This window comes from Phacochoerus africanus, chromosome 8, assembly GCF_016906955.1.
Source record: "Phacochoerus africanus isolate WHEZ1 chromosome 8, ROS_Pafr_v1, whole genome shotgun sequence".
NCBI classification, from domain to species: domain Eukaryota; kingdom Metazoa; phylum Chordata; class Mammalia; order Artiodactyla; family Suidae; genus Phacochoerus; species Phacochoerus africanus.
Genome location: NC_062551.1, coordinates 84,327,360 through 84,353,790, shown reverse-complemented (window position 1 = coordinate 84,353,790; position 26,431 = coordinate 84,327,360). Strand labels below are relative to the sequence as shown.

Genomic DNA, 26,431 nt, shown 5'->3' with positions numbered 1-26,431 from the left:
AGCACCCCCTCCCCACAGATACACCTAGACACACACCACCCCAGACACAGTCATGTGGGCAGGCCTAGACCAACAGCCACACACACTGAGACAAAGGCCCAGATACATACAGAGACAAAGACAGGCACAGACACACAGCCGGCAGCGCGCACACAAGCACAGGCGTGCACACCCGGACACAGACAAAGACAAATAAATGCCCAGAGGTTTTGCTGTGGACAGATGTAAGGCACACACATCTGGGCCTCCTTCTCGACCTCCCTGCCTGGGGACATGGTAATCTGGCGCCTGTGGCTCCAGGGAGAACTCGGAGGAATCTTCTGCTCAGTCAGCGCCCCCCACCCTGGGCCCGGGGCCAGCCCCCACCTCTGGCACCGGGTCCGCGGCCGAGGCCATGGCAGCCACACCCCCAGCAGAGCCCAGACATCTCTTCCCTGGCTCTCCGTGTGGGACACACTCACGGGCACACCATCTCCTCCTGCACATGCTCACGACCCCCCCCCCCATGCCCACACACTTAAGAGTTTCTCCCTCAGACCCACCCCCCCAGGTGTCCCCTTATGGTTGTCATTCTCAGTCACTCCCCACCAGAGACACGCACGACCTCGAGCACAGACGCACACAGCCTTGCTCGCTCCGCACCCCCGTAGCCTGCGTGGCATGTGCCCTCACCTTCTCACACAGGCCCCACGAGCCACGGCTGTGCGCGCCTTCCACGCTTCCTCGCCAGTGCTCTCACCACCGAGTTCACAGATGCCGCGCACACATACCCTCCCCCACGCACATCCTCCCCGCTTTCTCACATGCGTGCGTGCGCGCACACACACACTCTCAGAGCCTCCCTCACACCATCACTTTCCTTCCTCTGTCTCTCACAAACACTCCCTCTGCCAAGAGTGCGGCTGTGCTGCAGCACAGCCCCGAAGTACTTGTCACTGTTCTCATCAGGTCCTTGGCCTTCCTGGCCTCAGTCTCTTCCCTTTCACCTCCAGCCCTGCACACTGCGGCCCTGTATTCTTTTGTCATGTCTCTGTCTAGTCAGCAGTAAAGTACGGAGTGTTCATTTAGTCATTCAACAAATGTTGATTGAGCACTGATGATGGGTTAAGCATTGGGGCTACGTCAGTGACACAGGTCCTTCCCTCATAGAGCTCTCCATTTTGTGACCGGTTTCTTTGTGGCTGATCTTGTCTGACTAGATTGTAAGGTAACCCTTGATCTTGGATGTTGAGAGATGTGTAGACAGTCACAGGAGGAAAAATACGGGAAGGGTGTTCTCGGCCAAGGGAACAGCCTGTGCAAAGCCTAGAAGTGAATCACAGTATGGTATGCCGGGAACTGAGGTGATGTTCAGAGACTAGAGGAGAAGCTGCAAAGAGAGCAGAAAGCCAGATGCCACAGAGTGTGGATGCCATGTTCAGAGGGCTGGATTTTGTCTCATGAGCCACAAGGAGTCATGAAAAGTCTTTAGTGACAGGACAGGGTGGGGGCATGATGGTGTTCTGACCTAGAAGAGGTGAGCAGGAAGGAGAGATCTGTTTAGGAGCAAGGACCACAGTTCCAGAGCTGTGACTTCAGCTCTGGGTGACACCTTCTATGACCCAGGTCCATCATGTGAGGGCGGGACAGTCCAGGAGCCAGGGCTTATAGTACATGCTCAATAAATGGGAGTCATCACTGTCAGTTATCGGTGCGACGAGGCGGGACATTGGCTGAAGAGGAAGTTTACTGAGCACCTACTGAGTGTGGGGTACTGTGCGGGCTCTGCAGCTTTGAGAAGCTCACACACCAAAACCCCAGCTTGCTTGGACAACAGTGGGCCATGTGGCAGGGGTGGAGGCAAAGCACCCTGGAAAGTGAAAGGAGCGTGAGGATTCTGGGTGGCTCACAGAGGAGCTGGTTGGTATTGAGCCAGACCCTGAAGAGGCTGGTCAGACTTGGGCAGGCAGAGGTGGAGAAGGAGCCACATGAAAAAAAAAAAAAAGGAGTTCCCATTGTGGCTCAGCAGAAGTGAATCTGACTAGCATCCATGAAGTCGAAGGTTCAATCCCTGGCCTCGCTCAGTGGGTTAAGGATCCAGTGTTGCTGTGAGCTGTCATGTATGTAGATTGCAGACTCGGCTTGGATCTGGTGTGGCTGTGGCTGTGGTGTAGGCCAGCAGTTGCAGCTCCGATTCAACCCTTGGCCTTGGAACCTCCATATGCCACGGGTGTGGCCCTAAAAAAAAAAAAGGAAGGAGCCATGTGAACATCAGCCCAAGGGCAAGGTGTCTAACCCAGCTGCTGTGAGGGACATAGGAAGGAGGGGCTTGGGATGGGATTGTGGAAGCAAGACCTCTGTGGCCAGGCTGAGGGGGGTCAGCATGGGGCTGAGCTACACTCTAGAAATCCCACGTTTTGGTGGATTATGTTCATTAGAAATTGTGCTCCAGGAGTTCCCGTCGTGGCGCAGTGATTAACAAATCCGACTAGGAACCATGAGGTTGCGGGTTCGATCCCTGGCCTTGCTCAGTGGGTTAACGATCCGGCGTTGCCGTGAGCTGTGGTGTAGGTCGCAGACACGGCTCGGATCCCGCGTTGCTGTGGCTCTGGCATAGGCCGGTGGCTACAGCTCCGATTCGACCCCTATCCTGGGAAGCTCCATATGCCACGGGAGTGGCCCAAGAAATGGCAAAAAGACCAAAAAAAAAAAAAAAAAGGAAGAAAGAAAGAAAAAGAAATTGTGCTCCAGGCTCTGGCAGGAAGCCTCTGGGTGGCCACCAACAAATGCCTTGGCCTCCTTGGTCTCAGTTTCTCCATCTGAGTGACGAGGTGACTAGTCTTGTTTAGGAGGGAATTCTGGTATTGTGTCCTGCCGTTGGCCTTGCCAACTCTGTCGGGCATCTCGTGGCCTGGGCTTCTGGGCCTCAGCCGTACATCCTTCTTGAGCATTCTCGGCCAAAGAAAGGAGCAAAATGAGGGGTTCCCCAGAGGCAGGTTTCAGGCTCCACAGGAGGGGCCAGGAGCTCAGCATGGAAGGGAGGGGTCTTGGCCAGGATCTGACTCCAGGCCCCTGGGAAGCCAGACGAGAAGGCCAGTGTCCCTCTTCCCTCCTGTCCTACCCGTGTGGTGGCAGATGTGGGCCATGCGCCCAGGAGGGCGCAGTGCCCAGTCCCTGGCCCAGAGGGTATCAGGACCCTTTCTGCCCACTGACAAAGGAGCAGGGCACATAGGAATGTGCCCAGGGCTTAGAGTCCCCTGGGCTAAGGAGCCAGAAGCCCAATCTCAGGGAGCTATGTAAAGGGCCGTGGGTAGCCGGATTCGTTGATATTTACGTGTTACAGGGAGTTGGGGGTCTAAGGAAAATTCTGGTGACCCCCCAGTCACCCAGGATCCTGGCTGCAAGGGGCTCTTTAAGCATCTCACCTGTGAGGTGGGGCTGGTAGAGAATTAATTTCCTGTGCTATTTTAATTTTGCTGTATTTAATTCGCTGTTTATTTTAATTAATTAACGGCGGGTAATCGTCTATGTAGCTTGCTGCGGCGGCTCCTTTGTCTTTTCAGAGGGCCAGGCCAGGTGTTTGCCAGGTAGCCATGGGGGGACGGGAGGGCCTTGGGGCATGACCCTCTCCCCCTTTGCCCCTCTCAACCCAGGGCCTTCCCCACTCTCCTTGGCTCTCCTCCTAAGGGGCGTTCTTCCTGTTGCTTCCCCCCACACACCTGTGGTCCCTCCTGCTTCCTCCTCTCCGCCAGGTCTGCCTTGGGGCCTCAGATGCAGCAACTTGGTGAAGAGAAGCTGACACGAAGCCCCTGCCTGTGCCCCTAAGAAACGGTTTTAATGTCACAGGTGATGAATTAAAGGACAGGGAGCTTGGCTGGCAACCTAAGCAGTGCTTCAGGCTGTTGGGGAAACGTATCAAGTAGGCGTCAGTGTTAAATGGCAGCTCCGATCCCCACCTCAGTGCCCAAACAGCACATGTCCATGTAGTCGGGCCAATGGGACACTAGCACATCCAAGCACCTGCGGACACATCTGTGGGTGTGATTAAACCTCTAGGACAGACTTCCAGGGAGGGTTATCCGCCCCGCTCTCAGAGAGGAGGAAGTCAAGTTCCAAGAGGTTAAGTCACTTGTCCAAGGATGCACAGCAACTTAAAAAAGCTGAGCCTGGATTCTGGCTGTCATCTGTCTGGCTACATGAAGAGTTAACAGTTGGAAGGCAGGGAGGGGAAGTGGCTTGGGGATTAGAGGAGGGGGATTAGGTCAAAAGACTGATGTGGACCAGGAAATGGGGTCCTCTGGTTCTCAAGGACGTGGGGAGAGGAGTGGAACTGGTCCCCGCCACAAGGGCCTTCCAAGGTGTGAGGTCTCTGCCACCTGTTGCCATTTCCCTTGGTGACTTCCATTGTCCGGAATTGGGGTGGCTTTGTCACTTGCACTGTACCTCACCAGGGGGACCCTGCCGTGGCTAGGTGGAACACTACTTTTATTTTTTTAACAAACACATAGCATTTACCATGTCTCCGATACTCTTGTAACTGTATAAATAGATACTCATTTCATCATCACCATCATCATAGCCCTATTATTATCATCTTTATCTTACATATCACAAAACTGAGGCCTAGAAAGATTAAGTTACTTTTGTCCAAGGTCCCTCAGCCAGTACCTGGTAGAGCAGCCTTTGAACTTGGAAACTTGGGATCCGGAGTCCTTGTTCTGAGCCACACCGTACTATGCTGCCCCCTTGATATTGTCAGTGGAAGATGGGAGCCCAAATTCCCAGGAGATTTGGCATCTTTGGGGAGCCTCTGGTCTAGGTTGAAGGGGAGATCCCATCCTGCCCTGGCCAAACCCAAGTCCAATAGGGCAGACGGAGCCCACAGATCAAGGCCTGCTTTGTGGGGAAGCTGGCAGAGTGTCAGGGTGTGTCTGGCGGACAGGCACAGATTGGCACTTAGGAAGCCTCTGTGGAGCACGGCCCACGTGGCCACGACAGGGGGTGGGGGACACAGCTGCACTGATGAAAGTGTTGGCCTCAGACTGCCCTCAGAGAGCTTGCTGTATGACCGACCAGAAAAACAAGGCAGGTGCGTGTGAACAATTACCAACAGTAGCGCAGACAGTGGGAGAGAAGCAGCACAAAACACGGTGCAGTCGGAAGAGTCTGGGCTTGCAATCCTGCGTGGCCTTAGTTCTTTGACTCCTTTCTCAGCCTCCATTTCCTCTGTCACAGGGAAATGATGATGGCACTGACTCCATAGGATTTTGTGAGGCTCAAATGAGATAAAATGTCAAGAGTTTGAGCTCGGAGTTCCCACTCTGGCGCAGTGGGATCAGCGGTGTCTCTGGAGTGCTGGGATGCAGGTTCGATCCCAGCCTGGTACAGGCACAGAGGATTAAGGATCCAGTGTTGCCACAGCTGCAGTATAGGTCACAACGGTGGCTCCGATCTGACGCCTGGCCTGGGAACTCCACATTCTGTGGGGTGACCAAAAAAGAAAAAAAAAGAGGAAAGAAAAAGAAGGAATAATGCTTTAAAAAAGAGAGAGAGAGTTTAAGCTATAGAGCAGGGGCTCAGTGAGCATCCATCCAGATGTTAAGGTCCAACATCTGGAGAAAGAAAGGGACTTGCCCCTGGGGTTGGCATTGGCATAGATCAGGATGGCAGTAGTAATAGTGAGGACGAGGAGGCCAGTGAGGGTCTCAGCTTTGGAGTCAGACTGCTTGGGTTTAAATCCCAACCGTGGGAGTTCCCGTTGTGGTGCAACAGTAATGAACCCGACTAGTATCCATGAGGACGTGGGTTCCATCCCTGGCCTCACTCTGTGGGTTGACGATCTGGCATTGCCATGAGCTGTAGTGTAGGTCACAGACACAGCTCGGATCTGCATGGCTGTGGCGTAGGCCGGCAGCTGCAGCTCTGATTGGACCCCTAGCCTGGAAACTTCCATATGCCACAGGTGCGGCCCTAAAAAGACCAAAAAAATTAAAAAAGAAAATCCCAACCATGACAAGTCACTTACCTTTTCTGGGCCTTGATTTCCTTGTCTATAAAATGGTTATAATAATAGTGCCCCCTTTCCACATCGTGAGGATCAAACCGGTTAATTCATTTATTCAGTTAGCAATATTGAGCACCTCCTGGGTACCAGACATATTTCTACTCGCTGCAGAAAATAAACAGTCAATACATGTTAGCAGTCTTATTATTATCATCAGTCATATTCTGGGAGGAGAGGAACTGTTCAGGGAGGAGGAGGAGAGGAGGCTGAGGCTTTTAGGGGTCTTTGCCTGAACGGGGATGGATGACATCCTGCTCTCAGGCCGGTACTGAGTGCTCACAGCGTGCTAGGCACACTAGCTCGTGAGGCAGTGTGTTACCCGCCCTTTGCAGGTAGGAGACAGGCTGACAGGCATAGTGACATGAAACGCAGCTAGTAGGTGGTGGAGCTGGGGTTTGAGAGACTCACAAGCCAGGCTCTTGATCACAAGGCTGTAAACCTGATTAAGAGATGGGGTGGAGTAGGGGCGGTGGTCCAGCAGAGGAAGGAGGGAGAGACCTGGCCAAGAGAGGGACAGAGGTGGGCAAAGCCTCCAAATTCAGTAATCAAAGAGGGCGTGAATTGGAGTTTCCTGATGGCACAGCGAGTTAAAGATCCGGCATGATCACTGCTGTGGTGCCAACTCGATCCCTGGCCTGGGAACTTCTGCATGCTGTGGGGGTAGCCCCCAAAAACACATTAAAAAAAAAGAGGGATGGACCCAAGTCAGCCTGTGTTCCCCCACTGGGTTTTTCTCACAGCAAGTGCGAGCTCAGGGAAAGGAGCGAGGCTTCCCAGAAGAGGTGGGTCTCGAGAAACAGGCAAAGTTGAAAGAGTTGGGGAGCCCGTGCGTTCCACGCAGAGGGCACAGCATCAGCGAAGGCCCTGAGGTGAGTGAGCAGGATGGCTTAGAGCTGAGAAGGGGGAGGAAATGGCTGAGAGAGGTCAGAATGGGGGTTGGGAGGGCTGATGGCCTCAGGGGCGTAAGGAGAGTGACAGCCCCCAGGAGATAGGCAGGGTGACAGATTCAAGAGGCCTAGCTAATGTAGAAATAGAAATAACCTCCCATCTGAACTGGAAATAGAGCTTAGTGATCAAGAGGGCAGGTTCGGGAGTCACTTTCTAGGCAGCCTGCTTCCTACCAGGTGATCAGGGCAAGTCGCTTGACATGTCATGTTCAAAATGAGAAGCAATGGAAGCACCTCTCCCCTAAGATGAGGCAATCTGTGGGGAGCGCTCAGCACAGTGCCAGCCAAGGAACAAGCCCTTGGTTCATTCATTCAGCCCTCAACTGCCAAGTGCACGCTTGGTGTCAGGCACTTTTTTAGGGAACACAGCAGAAAACAAAGTAGATAAAAACCTCTGCCCTCAAGGAACTTACATTTAGAGGGTGAAACAGTTAACATAAAAATCAGGAAAAGATGTGGGTTGTTAGATACTGATAAATGCCAGAGAGAAAAGTGAAACGTGGAAAGGGCTTGGGGAGTGCCAAGGTTGCGGGGCAGTTATAATTTTAAGTAAACTTATAAATGGGGGCTATTGGATAGAATTATTGTTTAGCTTTATTTATTTATTTCTTTTTGTCTTTTTGTCTCTTTGAGGGCTGCACCCACGGCGTATGGAGGTTCCCAGGCTAGAGGGCGAATCGGAGCTGTAGCTGCCGGCCTCCACCACAGCCACAGCAACATGGGATCTGAGCCGCGTCTGCGACCTACACCACAGCTCCGGATCCTTAACGCACTGAGTGAGGCCAGGGGTGGAACTCGCTACCTCATGGATGCTAGTTCGTTAACTGCTGAGCCACGACGGGAACTCCCTTGTTTAGCTTTATTATAGCATTATTTGTATAACAGGTTTGAGTAGTAGGTTTTATAGTTTATAAGGCATTTATCCTTCAATAGAACACTGCGGTGTAGGTGTTGCTGTCCCCATTTTATAGATGGGGATGTTGAGGCTCAAAGAGAAGAATCTAACCCTGGGGTCATGACCCTGAGGACAGACTACCCCAGCTGACTCCCCGTGACTCCCTGTGACAAGAGGAGTGTGTTCCTGAAAGTCCAGAGGAGAGACGGCAGCGAGGGAGGTTCATGGAAAAGGATATCGGCTGTGGCTAAAGTGGGTCAGTGTCTGAGGATGGAGCTGAGCTGGAGAGCAGGGGCAGAGGCCCTACTTCCTGGAGCCAGAGCTGCGGTCAGCATACCTCCATGTGGCCTGATCAGAGGGAGTTCGAAGTGGCTGGACCCTGGGGCAACCCTGAGGGCAGAGCGGGGGCAGTAGGCTGGGCACAAGACACTGCGTGATTGAGCAAAGGGGCAGAATCTGTCCGGCACTGACTGAGTGTGTGGGTGGTGTGGAGACCACGCGGAGGGGAGGGGAGGGGAGGAAGAAGTCAGCTCCACTGACCAGACGAGAGGGTACAGTGAGGAGGCTGGCGGGGGCCAGAGCCGCCTGTGAAGGCTCTTGAATATCAGGCTGAAGACCTCGGCCTTGATGTTGTCGTCAGCAGTGGGGAGCTATTAAAGTTTTTGGAGCAGAGACACGGTGTCATGAGAATGATGAATCTGGCACTAGGTGGAGCAGATTCAGTGGAGGCATTTGGAAGTGGGGAGCCCTCTGGGGGGCTGTCATAGTTGAGCAGGCAAGAAATGATGAGGTCAGATCAGAGAGACAGCTTGGACTAGTGGAAAGAGTGGGGCCCAGGAGACTACAGCCTTAGGTCTGCCTCACATTTTCTTTTCTTCTCTTTTTTTTGCTGCGCTGGCGGCATACAGAAGTTTCCGGGCCAGGGATTGAACCCACGCTACAGCAGTGACAATGCCAGATCCTTAACCACTAGGCCATCAGGGAATTCCTGCCTCGCATTTTCTGGGCCCACCCTTTCCCCTCTGTGCCTGTTTCCCCTTCGGATTGGCTTCTCTCTCTCTCTTTTTTTTTTTTAACCCTTTGGGCTAAGGATCTATTTTGAGAAGATGATGGGTCTTCTCTTCAAAAAAATACCGAAACACATTTTGGTTAAAACTGAGGTTTATGGACTTGTCAAAGTCCATCCGTGGACCCATGCTAGATCATCAGTAATAGTCAAATTAGCAGCTAGCGTCCCATGCTTATTATGAGCCAGGTGCTGAGCAAAGTGCTGTACATCATAATCTTGTTAAGTCGCTCAACAACCCTATGAGGTAGGTACTGTTATTATTCTGTTAACAGATGAGGACACTAAGGAAGCCTAGAGCGTTGAAGTGACTTGCCCAAAGTCAGAGGCGGAATTGAATCTGGGTTTGTCAGCTCCAGAGCTTAGATCTTGACTGCTGACGTGAAGGCTGGGATTCTAGGATGGGGAAAGGAGAAGTGGCAGGCAGGAGGGCAGATGTGGGAAGATTTTCAAAGAAAGCCAAGGAGCAGCAGAGCTGGAGGGAACCCGTGGGAAAGAGGGATAGCGGTGCCAGTTCAGTCCTGAGGTGATAGGCTTTTGGAGGTGTTTGGAGGTGAACATTTCATCTGGAGGCCTTTTGTCTGGCTTCCAGGGGGTGGTTGTCTGTCCCCATGACCCCCATCTTAGCGACCTGCTCCGGAGCCTGCTGGGAAGGGGTGGGGCTACTCTGTCTTCTTGGCTTGATGGTGTTCTACCCCCTTGGCAAGAAGAGCTTACCCCTGACTCTTTGACTCAGCCTCCAGTGTTGTCTCTGATATCTGCCCTCCTTCTTCCTTCCCAAGGCCACTGAGAAGCGCCACTGGGCCTTTATCTCTCCAGGGGAGTTTGGAAGTAGGGACACCCTTTCCATCCCAGAGAAGAGTACTGGGGCCCATCTCCTGAGAGCAGAGTGAAACCTGGAAGGCAAAGAGCATGGGGTGCTTGTTAGGTTCTGGTTTAGATCCTGATGGGCAGTACCATCCAGGAGGAGGTGATCTGGATTAGACCAGGCCATAGCCTCAGGCTGGAATCTGGATTTATGGTGGGTGGGACTTGTCATCTAGAATAGCGGTTGGAAACTTTCTCTAAGTGGTCCAATAGTAAAAGTTTTAGGCATTGTACACCATTGGGTCTCTGTCATGAATCCTCACCTCTGCCATAGACAATGCGTAAAATGAATGAGCAGGCTATGTTCCAGTCAAACTTGAATTATGAAAACAGACAACAGACTAGATTTGGCCCTCAGGACATAGTTTGCCAACCCCTGATCTAGAACTTTAGTCTTCCTGCAGACGTCTAGATCTTTTTTTTTTTTTTTGTCTTTTTGCCATTTCTTGGGCCCCTCCCACGGCATATGGAGGTTCCCAGGCTAGGGGTCCAGTCGGAGCTGTAGCCGCTGGCCTACACCAGAGCCACAGCAACACAGGATCCGAGCCACGTCTGCAACCTACACCACAGCTCATGGCAACGCCGGATCCCTAACCCACTGAGCGAGGCCAGGGATAGAACCCGCAACCTCATGGTTCCTAGTCGGATTCATTAACCACTGAGCCACGACGGGAACTCCTCTAGATCTTAAATATTACTAGACAGTGATCTAAGCAAACAAGACTGGGGTTGTCAGGCTGGTTAACATGGAAGGTGATCTGGAGCTGCACATTTTCTGGGATCTAGATATTGGGAATTGGTGATCAAGAAATGCACTGGACAGTGGTTTAAAGCAGACTAAATTATAATCTCTGCCTGAGTTGGGAGGGGTGGTGTGGGGTGGTGAGATTTAGACCCATAAGGCTGTGGTCTGGGTATGGGGAAGTAGGTGAGCTAAAGCCACATAGATATTGATCTAGAGCAGGCAAAGTCTTGGTCCAAAGCCAGAACACCATATGATCTAGAACAGCACCCATCCAATAGACATCTAATAGGATGTCATCTAAGTTTTCTAGTAGCTACATTAAACAAAGTAAAAAGAAATGTGATTAAGTTTAATATATGTTATGTAACTCCATATAGCCAAAACATTATCATTTCAACATATATAATCATTATAAAAATCATTGAGATATTTTACATTTTTTTTCATTTTTAGATTTCAAAATCTGGTATATATTTCATACGTACAGCACATCCAAATTCCAACCAACCACATTCCCAGTGCCCAGAAGCTAGTTTCTACCATACTGGGTGGCATAGTCTACCAGCATTGGGCAGTTCAGAAGCAGGCTTTTCTTTGGGACCAGGTTCCAGAGGAGACGTGAGCCAGAATGATCTGGAATAAACAGAGGTGGGCACACCAGAGGTTGTATTCTTAGCAGACTTGAATTGGGTATAGACTGGCTCATCCTGGGAGAGCATCTAATCTCTGGTGATCGGGTCCCTCCCTCGGAGTCCTGACCAAGTGGCCTCCAGCTCCTCCCTCCCTCATCTCAATGTCACCTCTGACTCTGGAGTCTGGTCTGGCCTGGCAGGTGGGGGTGGGGCAGGGTAGCAGCTGGACCCTTGAGGGAGCAGGAGCTCCACCCCTCCAAGCCAGCTGCTGCCAGCCTTCCTGGACTGCCCCTGTGGAAACAGGGGGCCCAGAGACAGAAATAAACTGCCAGGTTTCCGGGGCGGAGTGGGGGGGCGCTGCCAACCTTTGTGCTTCCTTGCTAGGGGGTGGAGGGGGGCAGGAAGCAACTCCAGGCCCTGTCCCAGGCTGTTACCCCTGCATGCCATCTCCCCTCCCCTCACCCTAGGTGGCCTCACCCCCATTTCTCTGAGGCAGAACTAGGTCTAGAATTTGATGAATTAGTGAACCCTGGGGGCCCAGGAGTCTGGGTCTGACCTTTGGGAGCAGAGGGTGATCCCCAGCTTTGTTCCCCATCCTGGGGGCCCCACTAGCTGCTCCAGGGTGGGAGGTGAACAGATTCAGAGGGCTGCAGTGGGGCATTCGAACTAAGATCTATGTTGGATGCTCGGCCCTGCCACTAACTGGCCAAGGACAGCTTTGGGCAAAATCACTTTGAGCCTCAGTTTCCTCTTCTATGAAAAGGGGGTAGTGTTTGTCCCGTTTGTCTCAGGGCAGTGTAGTTCAGTTGACTACATTGTTGACTCTGGAGCCACAGTTTATCTGACTCTGGCCTCTGCCGCTGTGTGACTTTTGGCCGGTCACTTAACCTTTCCTGGGCCTATTTCCTCATCAGCCAAAAAGGGATATTACCTACTTTATGGGAACTTTATAATCAAGTGAGTTAGTGCGTGCTAATCACGCAGGACAAGTGTCCTGAAGTTCAAATGGGTTTTAAGTGAAAACGCTTTATTCAGATATAAGGGATTCTTGCTCTGTTAAGAGTTCTCTTGCACCTCCTCATTTTATAAAGGAAAAACCGAGCCCCCCCCCCAAGAAAAAGGGAAGGCGTTTTGGCCAAGGAGAGGCACACAGCAAGCAAAACCTTTATTTGGTACCCACCATGTAAAGCCAGGTAGCTCATCCCCAGTTTACAGGTAAGGAAATCGAGGCCAGTGATTGGCCACCGGTGCCCAGCGGCGCTATCCAGTGAGGCCTGAGTCCGCCGCTGGGGAGGGAGTGCCCTGGCCGCCGACGCTCGCGGGAGGAGGGGTGTGCAGGTAGCGGGCGCCCTGGAGCCGCTGCCGGAGCCAGGCGCGCTATTAATCCCGCCGCTCGGGCTCGGCCCCAGCCTCAGCCGAGAGCGCAGGTCCGGACCGCCGCCGGGCGCCTCCCGGGCCTGGGCCCGGGCCTGAGCCCCAGCCGGATCGCGGCGGCCCTCCCCTTCCCCCCGCCACGTGACCCCCCCCCCCCACTCCGCGGGCAGCAGAGGGCCCGGGCTGGCGGGCCGGGGGCCAGGAAAAAGCCAAAAACACCGAGGCTGGGCCGCTTCCCTCCCGCTCAAAATAGCCCCCGGCCGGGGCTGCCACGCATTCCGCCGGGCCCGGGGCGCGGGAAGGGGCGGCCGGCCGGGCCCCCGCCCGGCCCGACGTGGCTGCCTGGCCGGGTTGGAAGGGGGGGGCGGCGAGGGCGGACCGCGCGGCCGGCCGGCATGTGGCTCTCCTTCGGGGAGCCTTGGCAGCCCGGGCTGCGCGCTGCGCCGGGATGATGGAGAGCTTCTGGAATTTCCTGCAGCTGGAGAGCGCGGCCGGCCGGGGGAGCGGGCTGAGCGCGCGGCTCGGGAAGGGGCGCCTTGCAGCCCGACCCTAGGGGGCGCCCCCGCGGTGGGGGTGGTGGGAGAGATCTCTCGACCCTCCCCGAGACTGCGCCCGCTGGGGACGGCACACCCCTCCCCCGCCGCGTTTTTCGGGTCTGGCGGGGGTCCAGTCCCGCCCCTCCCGGCCGGGGCGGCGGAGAGGGGCCAGGTGCAGGCAGCGCCCCTCCCCCAGCCGCCTGGTTTCCCTCTCGGCCCGTCACCTCCTCCAGGAGTCAGAAGCTCCGCGGCCTCATCTGGGAGGGGGGCGGGGGTGGCTGGGATCAGGGGGCTGCGCAGGCCTGCCAGGTAGCCCGAGAGGCGGCGGCGGGAAAACTTAGAGGCGGACCGTTCAGGCCCGAGAACCGCGGGGCCTGCGGACCAGAGCCTCTTGCTCCAGCAAGAGGCGCCTAAGGGCATCTAGGAGGGAGGTGAGGCAGTTATCTCCCCACAACCTCCGACCCCCGTCCCCCATCCCCCGCAGCTGCCGTCGGGTGGGGGTCGGATGTGCCCGCAAAATCCTGGACAGTTTTCTTGACGGCAGTGGCGGCGGCAGCTTTCCTTGGGGGCGGCTCTGCACCTTGCAGGTTCCGACGTCCAGAAAAGGGCTCCCAGGAGGGAGGGGCTTCCTTTTACAGGAGCCCTGAGATCCAGGGGAGTAGGTAAGTGACCGCTTAGGGCTCACTCTTGGCACTGTGGCTTGCGGGAGGGAAAGAGGTCTACCCTGCTCTTTGTGGGGGAGGGGAAGGGATGCTTTCCCACCGCTTTGCAAGTTCTAGAACCATTTGGTGCGCTGCAAACTGATGAACCGTTTGGCAACTCAGCAGGCACCTCCCCCTCCTGGGGTGGATCCCCTCTCCTTTTGCCAATGGTTCCTGTTCCGCTTCTTGTCCTGCCCTAACCCGGCAAACCCTCACCAAGTGAAACAGTGGGGCTGGGTATAGTTCAGTACCTTCGCTGTCCCCTCACTGGCTGTGTGACCTTGAGCAAGTCCCTCCACTCCTTAGCCCTCTTGCTTGTTTGAAAAACTAGATAATAGTAGGTAGGCCACAGCCTTGCTGCGGGATTTAAAGTTGTGTGACATTTAAAGCAAGTACCATAGTGTCTGCATATGGTAAGGACTGGAAATAAAGAGCGCCTGTGTGTCACATGGCCCCATTCATGGCCTTCAAAGTGTTTGAACCTCTTTCCCCTCCAAGAACCCTGAGAAATTTGGCTTCCCAAGGTGAGCGGTGCACCCTGTCAGTTGGGCTGGGAAGGATGGGAAGACGCTGGTTGTGTTGAGCGTTCTTTTATTCATTAGACATATATTTAATGTTGTTCTCTGCCAGCTCCAGTCTGGGGGAGAGACTTATACATTTGTGCTGGGGAATTGAGAACTAGGACTGGTCACCACACTGCTAAGCTGGTAGGGCCTTTGAAGTCCATCCTGCTAGGCTAGCTCTTAGTACAGATGGAGAAACTGAGGCCCAGGGCGGGGTCACGGTCTCCTCGCAGCGCTCTTCCAGCTGGTCGGGTGAGGGTAGGAGAGGAGGTGGGAGCAAGGGCTGGCAGAGAGAGCTCTGTGCCAGGGAAGTTGGGGCAGCCCCTGGCCCAGCTCCCTGGGATATGGCCCAGGCGGGCTGAGAAGCTGGTGGAATTCTCCTTTCCCCTCCCTCCCATCTTCAGGCTGACCTCTCACTCCACCTCTGCTAGAGTGGGTGAGGGCGGAACCCAGATACCCAGATTCAAATTCAAATGCTTCCTCAGCCGAGGAGGTTGGGCCTGGGCCTGTGTCAACTCCCACCCTTCCCTCTCCTCCTATCCCCCCACCCCCACCCCCAGTTCTCCCCGCTTCCTGTTGGACGGGCCTTCCTAGTGTACTGGAAGGAACTTAAGGTTCCATTTGTTGTCTGTGTGAACTTGATCAGACTACACCACTTCTGTGAGCCTCATTTTGCTTTTTCGCAAAATGGAGTTGAAATAAAACTACCCAAGGTCCCGCTGTGGCTCAGTGGTGACGAACCCGACTAGTATCCGTGAGGACACGGGTTTGATCCCTGGCCTCGCTCAGTGGGAAGGATCCAGCATTGCCACAAGATGAGGTGTAGGTCGCAGACGGGGTTCGGATCCTGCGTGGCTGTGGCTGTGGCTGTGGCTTAGGCCGGCAGCTGCAGCTCCAATTCGACCCCTTGTCTGGGAACTTCCAGGGTGTGGGTGTGGCTCTAAAAAGACTAAAAAAAAAAAAAAGAAAGAAAGAAAGAAAAACTGCCTTGCAAAAAACCTTTCTTGCAGCATTCCAGAGGCTCCCCGGCAGAGATCTATTTAAATAATAAAAGGCAGAGATTCCCTAGAAGGTACCTTCAAGGCCAGGTATAGGGAACAGAGCCACCTCCCTTTACCTTTGGTTTGGAGCGGCAGCTCTCTGGGGCCCTGGGATAGGAAGTGGGGTAGGGGTGAACACCAGATCATTTTGGCAAAGTACAAACTCGAGCAAATTTATGTGGCCCAGATTCCAGGGCTGCCAGGTGCCCATGTCTCTGAATGGGGCAGTTCTCATAAACTCTCTAGGTCTACAGACCCTTCTCCGAGCTCATCCTGTTCCATTTCCCTCTGCTTCAGGGAAACTTCCTGGGCTGACTGTACTCCACGCCCACCCCCCCCCCCCCCAGTTATCATAGAGGGGGGTCTCAATGAGGGACTGTAGAAGAGAAAAGGGCTGAAGCAGCAACTGGGCTGTGTGACTTTGGGCAGGCCGATTCCCCTCTCTGGGCCTTGGTTTCCTCCTGCTTCATGGAGGAGGCTAGATTAGTGACTCCCTAAGGCACCTTCCAGCTCTGACAGGCTTGGAGCTTGTGTTGACTGATGTATCCTAGGAGATAGGAGCACACAGAACCGAGTCAGCTGGGAGATTCCTGCCGAGGTATCACCGCCCCCCTCCAGAAAGCTGGAGCGCCTCCCTTCCCAAGACACACCCTCCAGGGATACTGGCTAAGATTCTGGTGGGTGGAGGGGGGCATATCACCCAAGTGGTGCTGTTGATTCCCAGGGTCCCTGTTGTCAGTAGAGAAGCCTGTGCCTAAGAACAAGGGCTTGTGGCAGGCGGGGCTGTGAGACTGTGCTTGCTTCTAGGGGAAGGGAATGTGTGTGTCAGTGACCAGTAGGCCTCCAGGGAATGGGGGGCGCGGTGCATGAGGCAGCTCGCTTGCGAGGTGGTGTGTCCAGAAGAACAATCACAGGGGCAGTTTACTGGGTTGTGTGCAAGACAAGGAGGCTGACAATGGGAGGGAGAAAAAAAAAAGACATGGATGAACCCAAGAGCCAGGCTTTGGGCTAGGGTAGGCTGTTTGGGGAGGCTCCAGCCTTACTGGGAAGTGAGAGAAGATTCAACACAGTCCGACACAGTTTTGTCTGTGCCTGGGTGGTCGGCTTGTTTACAGGTGCTGAGCTGAAGTGCACTGTTCTGAATTGCAGTTGTCACATTCTGTTGTGGGGGTATCTGTGTCAGGGGTGTTGTCAAGGTTTCCTGAATAGCAAGTGTCTGGCTGTTTGGGGGAAGGTCTGTACAGGACGACAATGTAAGGCAATGGGCAGCTTTTGTCCATTTGGGGTGCCACGAGACTGTACCAGGGGCATCCGTTCTGGCTCTTAGGAAGCCTTGGGCTATACTGAGGGAATTGCCAGGCTGTAACGGAGGGTGCGATCAGGCTGTGAGGGAATCCTGGCCTTGTTTGGGGTCCCTCTTCCCCCTCCATCTCCCACACACTGGGAGAGAGGTCTCCTGTCTTAATCAGACCCTCCGCAGGTAGGCAAGCATGCAGTCGCAACCCGCTCACACCGGCAGTAATTTTACCACGGTGCCTAAATCAGGAACAGGCGTGAATTGACCTTTTAACCCCTTCCCCGCCACGGGATTAGACTCCGTTTCCTGTTCAATCTCCTCCAGAACCAGTTCCATCCCGCCTGCCCCCCCCCAAGAAGCGGTTAAGCAACCCCCACCATCTCTTTTCTCCCCCTTCCCCTGGCAAGCCTTGGGGGGGCCCGAGGGCCAGGCTGGTGCAGGGCCTGGCAGGAGCTGAGGGCCCAGGCGGGGAGTGATAAATATTGAAGAGGAGGGATTTCGGTGTGGGCTGGAGCAGCTGCAGTGGTTCGAGTGTCACACTATCTCTCCCCAGGTTTACTGACCCATTTCCATTCACGCGGCTGCCGGTTTCCTAGCAACGGCAACAGTCCCCCCAGAACAGGCGGAGTGTGTGTCTGCCATTAGCGACTGCCGCAACTGTGTCAAGGTTACCCCGCTCCCTGCAAACCCACCCCGGCGGGTTTGTTTTCTGCCAGCGCCTGGCACACACCGTGCCAGCCAGGGAGGGAGAAGGGGGGGCCAAGGGGCCAGCCCAGGGGCTTGGGTGGGGGTGGGGGGCCGAGGAGGAGCTGCAGTTCCCGGTCCAGTGGGAGCCAACTTGGACGGAGGCCGAAGCAGCCCCCCCCCCACCCTTGGCTGGTGGAATTCCTGAGCCCGAGGGGAGCAGGGGGCGGGGCTGTCCCTCAGCCCTGACCCCCGAGATTCCAGAGCCTGGGGGGAGGGGTGTGGGCCGAGGGGCCTCTGGGAAGCCTGCCCGATCTGACCCCACCTGGCTTGTTCTGCTCCTGCCCTGGCTTCCTCCCACTTCTGCACGGCTCCATGCTCTGCTCTGCTCTCAGCTCTTTGTCCCAGCCTCTGTGCCTGGCCTCCCCCATCAGACTCCCCAGGGCAGGGTTGTGTTTCTCCCTTCAGACCAGGGGCTCCTGAGATTGGGGTGCATGATGCCTCATTTCCTTCTCTTCCCTCAGCACCAGTTCATGACGGGTTTGCTAAATGTCATGGGAGATGAGATTAAACAGTTGGGGTGGCAAAGGATGATTTTTCTTAACAGGGACCAGAAGGGCAAATACCCCCATTCCACCTCCTGGGCAAAGGAGGTTCTGCCTGCACTCTGCAGCCTGGCGGCATTTGTATGAGAATGGCCAATGGAAGGAGAGTACCCCTCTTTTTCAGGCTACCCTGAAAGCCTGGCTGCAAAGGGTTAAAGCAGCCCCCCCCACCTTGCCTTGGTATGTGAGCTCCCCCAGGCTGGGGGATGGGAGGATGGGGGGTCTGTCACCTCCTAGCCACTCATGTGGTCAACTGGACCTGACCAGTCACATTCCTGCCCAGGAGGACTGGGGCTTGAAGTGGAGGGGCAGGGGCCTGGAGGGGGCTGGGCTGGTAGGAATGGAGGGGGGAATACTGAGAAGCAGGGGCAAGGGGCTGCTGGGAACAGGGAAGGATTGTGCAAGGTAAACCTCTGGAAGCCTGAATCCGCCTCCTGTTCCTCTGGGTCTCAGTCCCCCTGTCTTTCCTCCTGGTGTGCACACCCCCTCCCACCATCCCTGTGGGCCACACGGCTGTGATACAGGTACAGGTCTGGTCCCAATTCTAAACAAAGAGAGGAGTGTGGCAGAAGCAGGATAGCCTAGAGGTTTGTAGGTAGCATCCAGGGTGACTTTCTGGTGCCTGGAGGAGGTCGTCTGGGTTTTTGGCTGGGTCAGAGGCTCTGAGATCTAGGGTACGGAGCAGGCTGTGCTAGACAGTAGAAAGAGACCTGGGCGGGGACCCAGGAAGCCTGGTTCTCTGCCCAGCCCTGTGCCTGACTCCTCATGGTTTCAGTCTCCCCACCTGAGGGGCTCAGGTCAGTGGTCTCTAAGAGTCCTCCTGAACCCTTAGTCAGTGGTTCTGAGTAAGGGATGAGGAGTGGGGGGCAATGGTCTGGAGGGATTGTGGGAGACTGCCAGCTCAGGGGGGAGTTTGCAACGTGATCCCAGAGCGAAAATAGCCCAGGTCATTTTCAGCTGCTTGGGCGGAGGTATCTGATCCCGGCAGGGCAGGGCAGCTTGGGCAGGGGGCAGGGAGGAGCATTCTGTAAAGCCCGCTGGGAAACTGGACCCCAGGATGGGAGGGTGAGGAAAGGTTGGCATGCCTGGCTGGGCTTCCTGATACCCCCCTGGTGGGGGCTCTGGAATGGAAAAATGAGGAATGCAGAGGGTTAACAGGAGGTGAGGGCTGCACTCCAGCCCCCTTTGGGTCCTGGCCTGGATGGGGTGAAAGGTCAGCCCCAAGGAGTCCAGGCACAGCTGGGGAAAGAGTAACCCGATCCTTCTCCCTAGCCCTGCTCAAGGGATCACAGAGCCACCTCCCCCAGGAAAGGTGCTTTGACATCCCCAGGAAGGAGTTTGTTTCGACTTGTTCTCCGCAGGGGTTGGGGGTGAGGGGAGGGTCCTGGCCCAAGGGGTCAGGGAGAGCCGCAGGCCCGGAGCCACAGCCAGTGTGGCAGTGCTTTGTCATCCTAGGGTCAGGGGAGGTGGAGGTGAGCTTGCTGGAAAGGTTAGAGGTAGCCTGTTCTGGCTCTGCTCATACTTGGCGTCCCATTTGTGACTCCGATATACAAAATTGGGGACTGGGAAAGCGTAAAATGGGAGACTCTACCCCTTAACACACACATTGATTAGTGAGAGAAGCTGTGTGATACTAGACAGTGACATGGGGATGGGTTTGGGGTGGAGAATTCCACCCTAACTCTGGGGCAGCTTTGCTGTGTGTGGTAGGGTGTTAGAGAGTAAGATGTGAATGTGAGATGTAGCAGGAGGCTGATGGCACAGGGAAAAACATGGGCTCTGAAGTCAAGCTTGACTTGGGTGCAAATCCTTGCCTTTGCCTTAGGCCGGCCATTTATCCTAAGCCTCATTTTCCCCACCTACAAAATGGGACTAATAGTACTCATCCTAAAGGGCAAGTGTGAGGATTGGCACAGAACAAGTGCTCAGTAAAAAGTAACCCTTAATGGGCCTCATTGCGTCCCAAGGTCGCATACCAGTGTGGCACCCATGTTAAAGCTGGCCCATCTGGCTCCAGAGCAGGAGCTGGTGAGCTCCCGTTGGTGTGAGGGAGAGTTACTAGGTCAGTGTCCCCAGGGTGTATGAGGCTGTGGGAGTATCCAGGTCACTTGGGGTAGGATGGGGTGAGGTGAACGATGTTTAGTCTGTGGCACGGCAAGGTTGGGGCAAGGTTTTGCTTAACGCCGACCTCTGGGGCTGGCGATAGCCCCCCACTCCCCACTCTGGCGGCTTTGTGCAGCTACGTGTGGGTGTAGCTGTCCCTGGAGTGCGGCTGTAGGTATGTTTGAGAAGGCGCAGGCATCCCAAGAAAGAACAAGTCGCCTTTTGTATGAGTCCAGCCCTGGACTGGGCTGGGCCCTCTCTGGGGGATCCCCTGTTTCCGAGCCCAGCTCCCCGCCCACGGACAGCGCCCCGTCCCGCCTGCCACCTGAGGAGGCTTAGATGCCGCCTGAGCATCCCCTCCCGGGAGCCGGGGGGCGGGGGTGGTCTGGGACAGGGGGCGTGCCCAAGCCCTGGCCCCGCCCAACGTGACATCATTCCAGGTGCTACCAATCTCCGGGAGCCGTGCCCACAGGCGGTCCGCCCCTCCCAGGCTTGGCTGTCCTGCGATCCCGGCGCAGCGGGTGGAGGAGGAGCAGGGCCGGCCCACGGGGCAGGGAGGCCATTGAAGGCCTAGCCCTTCCTGCCTTGGGAGAGGCTGAGCCCACGACCCCTGAGACAGCCCAGTTCAGCTCCCCCTAAGAACCTCACGAGACCGCCTCTCTCCTGGAGTCCTCTACCTTCTTGCCCACCTGTCCAAATCTTACCAGGTACCACTTTGAGCAGGAAGCGTTCCAGAACCGACCTTACACCGATCTTTTTTTTTTTTTTTTTTTATTCTGATGACCTACACCCTTTTAACCATCCTCTGTGGTAACGCCAATGCCAGGCCTGCTGTGTACACCAGCAGCTGTGCCCTGAACGGTTTGCTGTGTACGAGACTGCTCCGGGTTTTTCATGGAATGTCTTAGCTGACAGCTCTCTGATTGCCTTCTACCTTGTATTCTGAGCTTTTCTCACCCACTGGATTGGAAGTTTCTCCAAGCAGGGGTTCCGGACAGGGCATCACTTGAAATCGGCACTACTAAATGTTTAGGATGGATAATAAATGAGGAGACAGGCCCGTGGAGGGAAAATACCTTGGCAAAAGTCACGCAGCAAGTACAATAATCAGAGCTAGAAACCAGGTTTCCAGACTCCATTCAGGTCTTTAGTTCCGGTGTGTGACCAAGAGTAGGGAGTTGCATGGAAAGATGCCGTAGACCTTCCCTTTCCCAGGGCTTCCCCCCACCCCCCACCCCGCCGTCCCCCTGCAAGATCAGAAGAACCCGAAATCTGTCTTCCTCTGCAGTCCCCACACCTTGTACCAGAATCCCTGGCTTCTGAGAGAAGGAGGAAGAGATTTTGGGGGAGCTGGGAGGGCTTTTACAGGCCAAAGGGGTGGTTCTGAGCTATAAGGAGTAGTGTGCTTCCAGTGCTGGGGACATAAAGGATTTAGCTCGCAGGTGGGAGGTTCCACGTTGGGCAGGGAGGACTGTTGGGAGCCAAAGTATGTAGGGGTTCAGTGCAAGGGAGGTAGGGATTGTGCTGGGCCAGCACTCCCCCCACCGCCAAGCTGGCCCAGTGGAATGCTGGGAGGCCCCGGGGATGGGGCCAGGCAGCCAAGGTGTCTCCGGTGGCACAGAAGCAGTTAAGAGCTGCCTCAGCCCGTTTCTTCAGACAATTAGTGACATCTCGCTTGACAACACCACACTGAGCCGATGCAGACCTCAGCCCCCCTCCCGGCCCCCCCACGGCCGCTTCAGCTGTTTATTCTTGGGCTTTAACAATTGGGATTCTGACTTGGAGGAGCGGGCGCCCCGCGCTGCCCTCTGACCCTCCGTCGCCTTGGCAACTGGAGCCCGGTAGGCCTGGGCTCTGCGTTAGGATTACAGATCCTGAATTCACAATCTTGCTGCTCCCCTGCAAGCAGAAGCAGCCGCAGCAGCAGGCTAGATCTTTGACTAGACTGGAGGGGACAGAGGAGGAGGCTCCCCAGGAGCCAGCCTGAGGCACAGGTGGGGACCAGGATGCCCACAGGTGACCCAGAGAGTAACCCCCCCGCCCCCCGCCCCCGCCATGTGATGGAGCAGGATCCAGAGCCTTCCTCAGTTCCCAACATCTCCCATCCTCTCTCTGGAAACTTTCTTCCTGGTAGAGCCCTGAGGGCAGGAGCCAGGCTTCTTCATCACTGCCCCCCCCCTTTCCCCTCAGTCAGCCCCCTACCATGCCCAGAACTCCAAGTGCCAGCAGACTGTGCCCCTGCCGTGCCCGCAGCCATGGCAACAGGCCCCCTTCCCTCATCAGCTCTGCTCCTTTCTCCCCACACCGCCCCCCCCAGCAGCCAACTGCCCCAGCTGAAACCAGAGCCGATGCATCTGTGAGCCTCATGCCCAGACCCACATTCCATTTCTGTCCTCTGTCCCCCCCAGCTCTGGCGACGACAACTCCCCCACCTCCTCCTCCCACCTCCTCCTCACGCCCCCTCCCTCCTTGCCTCTGTCTACTCCTGCTCCCCCCCCCCCCCGCCACTTTATCACTTAGTGTCTCCTTCTTCCTCCCTCCCCAGGCTCTGAATGCATCTCACCCGCTCCCACTGGCTCTGTTGGTCTTTGGGTGTGTCCATCCCTCTGTCTGTCTCCAGCTCCCTGTGGTGTCCTCAGTTCCCGGTGGCAGCTCCTTCGCCATCTCCTTCCCCTCTGCCTGCGTCTTGCTCCCTGTCTTTGTCTCTGCCTCATCCTGCCTGTCTCTCTGTCTCTTTGTCTTTTTCTTCCTCCTCTGTCCCTCGCTCCCTGAGTCTCTCTTTTGCTCTTTTCCTTTCTCTAGCTTTTTCTCTGGCTCTCTCTCATACCCTCCCTCCTCCTCTCTTTCTCTTTAACCTCATTCTGCCCCCAAGTTCTTCCTCTTTCTCTCGCTTCCTGGATTGGATCCCTGGCCTTGGTTTCTCCCCCTCTTTCTCTTCTTCTGGCTCTCTCTGTCTCAATACATAGATTTCTTTCCAGGCTTCTTTCTCTGTTTCCTACTTGGTCATTTCCCTCACAGGTTGGATCTGGGAGAGGGGCGCCCTCCAGAGTCACCCCAAAGGAGTCCCCTTTCAAGTAGGAGCCAGATGTCCTGGCACCCCAGTGGACACGTGTAGGTGAATCTGAGATGAGAAGGGGAAGTTCTAAGGTCAAAGAGCCAACAGGGGGTGGGGGCACCAGGACGGAGAGTGCGGGGTCTCCCTTCCCAGCATTTCGGGGCATGGGCTTCATCCATCTACTTTATATTTTTCCAGCCCAGTTGGGAACAGGGGGTGGTCCTAAGGGCTAAGCTGGCCCAGGAAGCCCCCAGCTCTAAGATCTCAAAGAAGAGCATGTCTGGGCCTCCCTCCCTGATTCCTAGGACTTGTCTCCTCCCCTGCTACAATGAAGGCTACTTCAGGCTGTGCCTCGGTTTCCCCCCCGTGGCACAGGGGTACCACCCCTGCTCTGTCTCTGACTTCTTTAAAGTACTTTGAGCTCCTGGAGCAAAGTCAGGGTTATCAAGATCAAGGAAACGGTAGAGTGACTCCCACTTCCTTGCTCACCAATACCAGGAGGACTCCAGCACAGAAGAATTTGGCTCTGGGCAGGGGTAGAATTAGGGTCCTGTCTCCTTAAGTATTTGTTGGAGGGCAGTGCCCCACCTCTCCCATCCCAAGACTGGCAGCCCCTGCTATCAGGCCCTCCCTCCCAGTCTGGGCAGGGGCCCCTAGCCCTCCTTCCCACAGCCCCTCTTCCGAATGAGCTTGGAGTCATGGGAAACAGACCCTGGAGTGGGGGTGCCAGGCCTCCAGGGCCCAGCCCTTGCCCCTGGGTGTGATGAGACCTGGTCAGGCAGACAGTTCTAGGCCCCTGGGGTCTGGGCACCACTCACCAAGGGGCCGGGCGGGGGAGTAGGGGTGCCTGGGGGAGGCGGGTTGCACGCAAGGCATGCTGGGCCCCCTCGGCGGGTGGGTGGGGGGAACAAAGCTGGCATCGAGGCCTCAGCTAAAATTAGCCGCTTCCCTGCGCGGGAGCGAGCATGCCTGCCAGCCGCCCAGATCGCCGCTGCCTCGGCAGGCCATCTGTCGCCACGTTTTGCTCAGTCCCCCAGGGCCCCCCAGCTCCAGCCACCCCAGGGGCTAGAGGGACCCTGCTCTGAAGCTGTCCCTGGCCAGGGCTCTGGGCTCTGCTGCTATCATGCTGTGTGACCTCAGGCTAGGCCTGTCCCTCTCTGGGCTCCTATACAATGAGAAGGACCCGTATACTGATATCTGAGCACCAGGTGCTAGCACTGGTCATGGGGACTGGGGTGTGGGCTGCCTCCCTCCCCTTAGAGCTGGCCTGCTGGTCCTGAGTTTGAAGGTGGGCCAAGTGGGGTTTAGGCTCAGGGCCACAGTATGTGACAGACCCCTGTCTGGTTTCTTGCTCTTCACTGGACAGTAGGGCAGCATCTTAACCAAGAGCGGGTGCGTGTGTACGCATGTGCACGCGCGCACACACACACACACACACACACACATACACACACACACACACACACATACAGAGACACAGGAGTCAGTGTCCAAGCAACCTTACAGAAACAGCTCCGGGGGGGAAGCCTGGAGGTGGAGGCTGAGTTCAGCTGACGCTACCTCGCTCTGTGGCTTGGACAAGTGTCCTGCCCTCTCTGTGTCTCTTTTACCCTCCTCAAGAAGAAGCTCCCGTTTCCTGAGTGCACGTGCCCCCTTCGCGCCGTGTTGTCTCGCGAGGCTGATATCATCATCCCTGCTTTACAGCTGGGGACACTGAGGCACAGAGAGCCAAGGTTCCTTGTGAGGGAACCATGGAGCCAGGGCCAGGACCTGCTGTGTCCTCCTTCCCATGCCCCCAGTGCTCCGCCTGCTGCCTCGGCGCGCCCCTGGCTGCTGCCACTTCCCCCTCCCCAAAGCCAAAGAGACTGAGCCTCTGCTACAAGGTCACTCATCTTGGCCTGGGAGGAGCTCAGACTTGAACCCAGGCCCCTTGGCTCCTGGCCTCCCTCACTTTCTGGCCAGCAGGCTGGGCCTGTTCCCTGGGTGAGTCATGCCCCTGGACTTTGGCCTCCTTGTCAGGCTCTGTGGCCTGAATTTGGAGAGGGGGACTTTGTAAGAAAGAGGGGCTCCCCTGGCTGCAGTGGAGGCCTGAAACTGTCATCCTGCTCCCTCAGTCCTGGGCACCAAGAGCACGGTGACAGCAGCCGCTCCCGTGCACCACCTCTAAGAAGTCTCATCGGCACTGCTCCCGGGCATCAGTGACAGCCCTCCTTCCGCTGCTCGTTCTGCCCCCTCTCAGTAACGACTGCATTGGGTTGGAGATGGGCTGGGGGCGGCTGCTTGGGGAGGTGGCATTTTCAGGTTGTCTTTGTGCCCAGGCATCTTTCTTCCCAGTGCTCATCTCGCCCAGCCCCGGGCCACTGGGTTACCCAGGAGGGAGGCCATGGCGCCTCCCCTCCTGGTGTCCAGGGACCAAGGTCACGCCCAGAGCCCTGTGCGTCTCCACCTCCTGGGGCCAGTGGTGTTTGTCACTGGGGCAACGTGTGTCTGTGCCCGGCTTTGGCGGTGCTGGGGTGACATTCATGCCCTGTGAGCTGTGACGCCTCTGCAGGCAGAGGACGGCACCACCAGGCTGGCAGTGACGGGGGAGGGGTGGGATGGGCTGTCACCTGTCCAAAGCGGTCAGGGCGACATGTCATGTACCCATGCGAAGTCTGGAGGGAGGGCTCATGGGAAAGGGGCCAGGTTGTTATACTCTGTTAGGGGAGGGGTCCGTACCTTTCTCACACCTGGAAGGTGGTGGGTGGGTGTGTGTGTGTGTGTGTGTGTGAGTGAGAGAGAGAGAGAGAGAAAGAAGGGGACAAGTTCTCTGTACATTTCACATCCTCTTAGCAGGTGGGGGTGCTGGTTTTATGTCCGTTACACCACTGCGAGGGTGACAACCTGTGTTCCTGCCTCACAGTGTCTGGGGTATCAGCCGTGCCCATCCCAGGTCCTGTGCTTCGCTCATCCTGTTAAGAGGGTAGTTACCCACCCGTATGCCTGTCTCCCTGACTGTTGGGCATGTGTGAGATGTCACCATGTGCCCATCTCATGCTGTTGTGGGGACTGACATGTGTGATTATCTCATGCTGTTGGGAGGTTGTCAGTAACTTGGGAGCTTGTCTCTCACCCTAAGGAGACAATACGTTGCCAGTGGTACAGGGCTGACATTTGGCAGGGCCCCGAGGGCAGGCCAGAGCAAGCACTCAGGCCCTGGGCACGGGGACAAGTTGGGAGGGCGGGGGGCACCTCAGTTCCGCAAGACCTACCTTCTGACCCCGGCGCCCGCCCCAGGG

At 55.9% G+C, this 26,431-nt stretch overlaps 1 protein-coding gene across 6 annotated transcripts in view; it reads left to right on the top strand.

Moving 5' to 3' along the window:
* The window catches only part of AHDC1 (AT-hook DNA binding motif containing 1), a 66,736-nt gene that overhangs the window by 14,783 nt on the left and 25,522 nt on the right, over positions 1 to 26,431 (top strand). The window contains exon 1 of one of the 6 annotated variants that reach the window (XM_047792821.1): positions 12,986 to 13,767. The exons of the other annotated variants lie outside the window; for them this stretch is intronic. The gene's annotated coding sequence lies outside the window, so the exon portion shown is untranslated. Of the gene's footprint in view, positions 1 to 12,985; positions 13,768 to 26,431 lie in introns of those variants that run through there. 6 annotated transcript variants of the gene reach the window in all.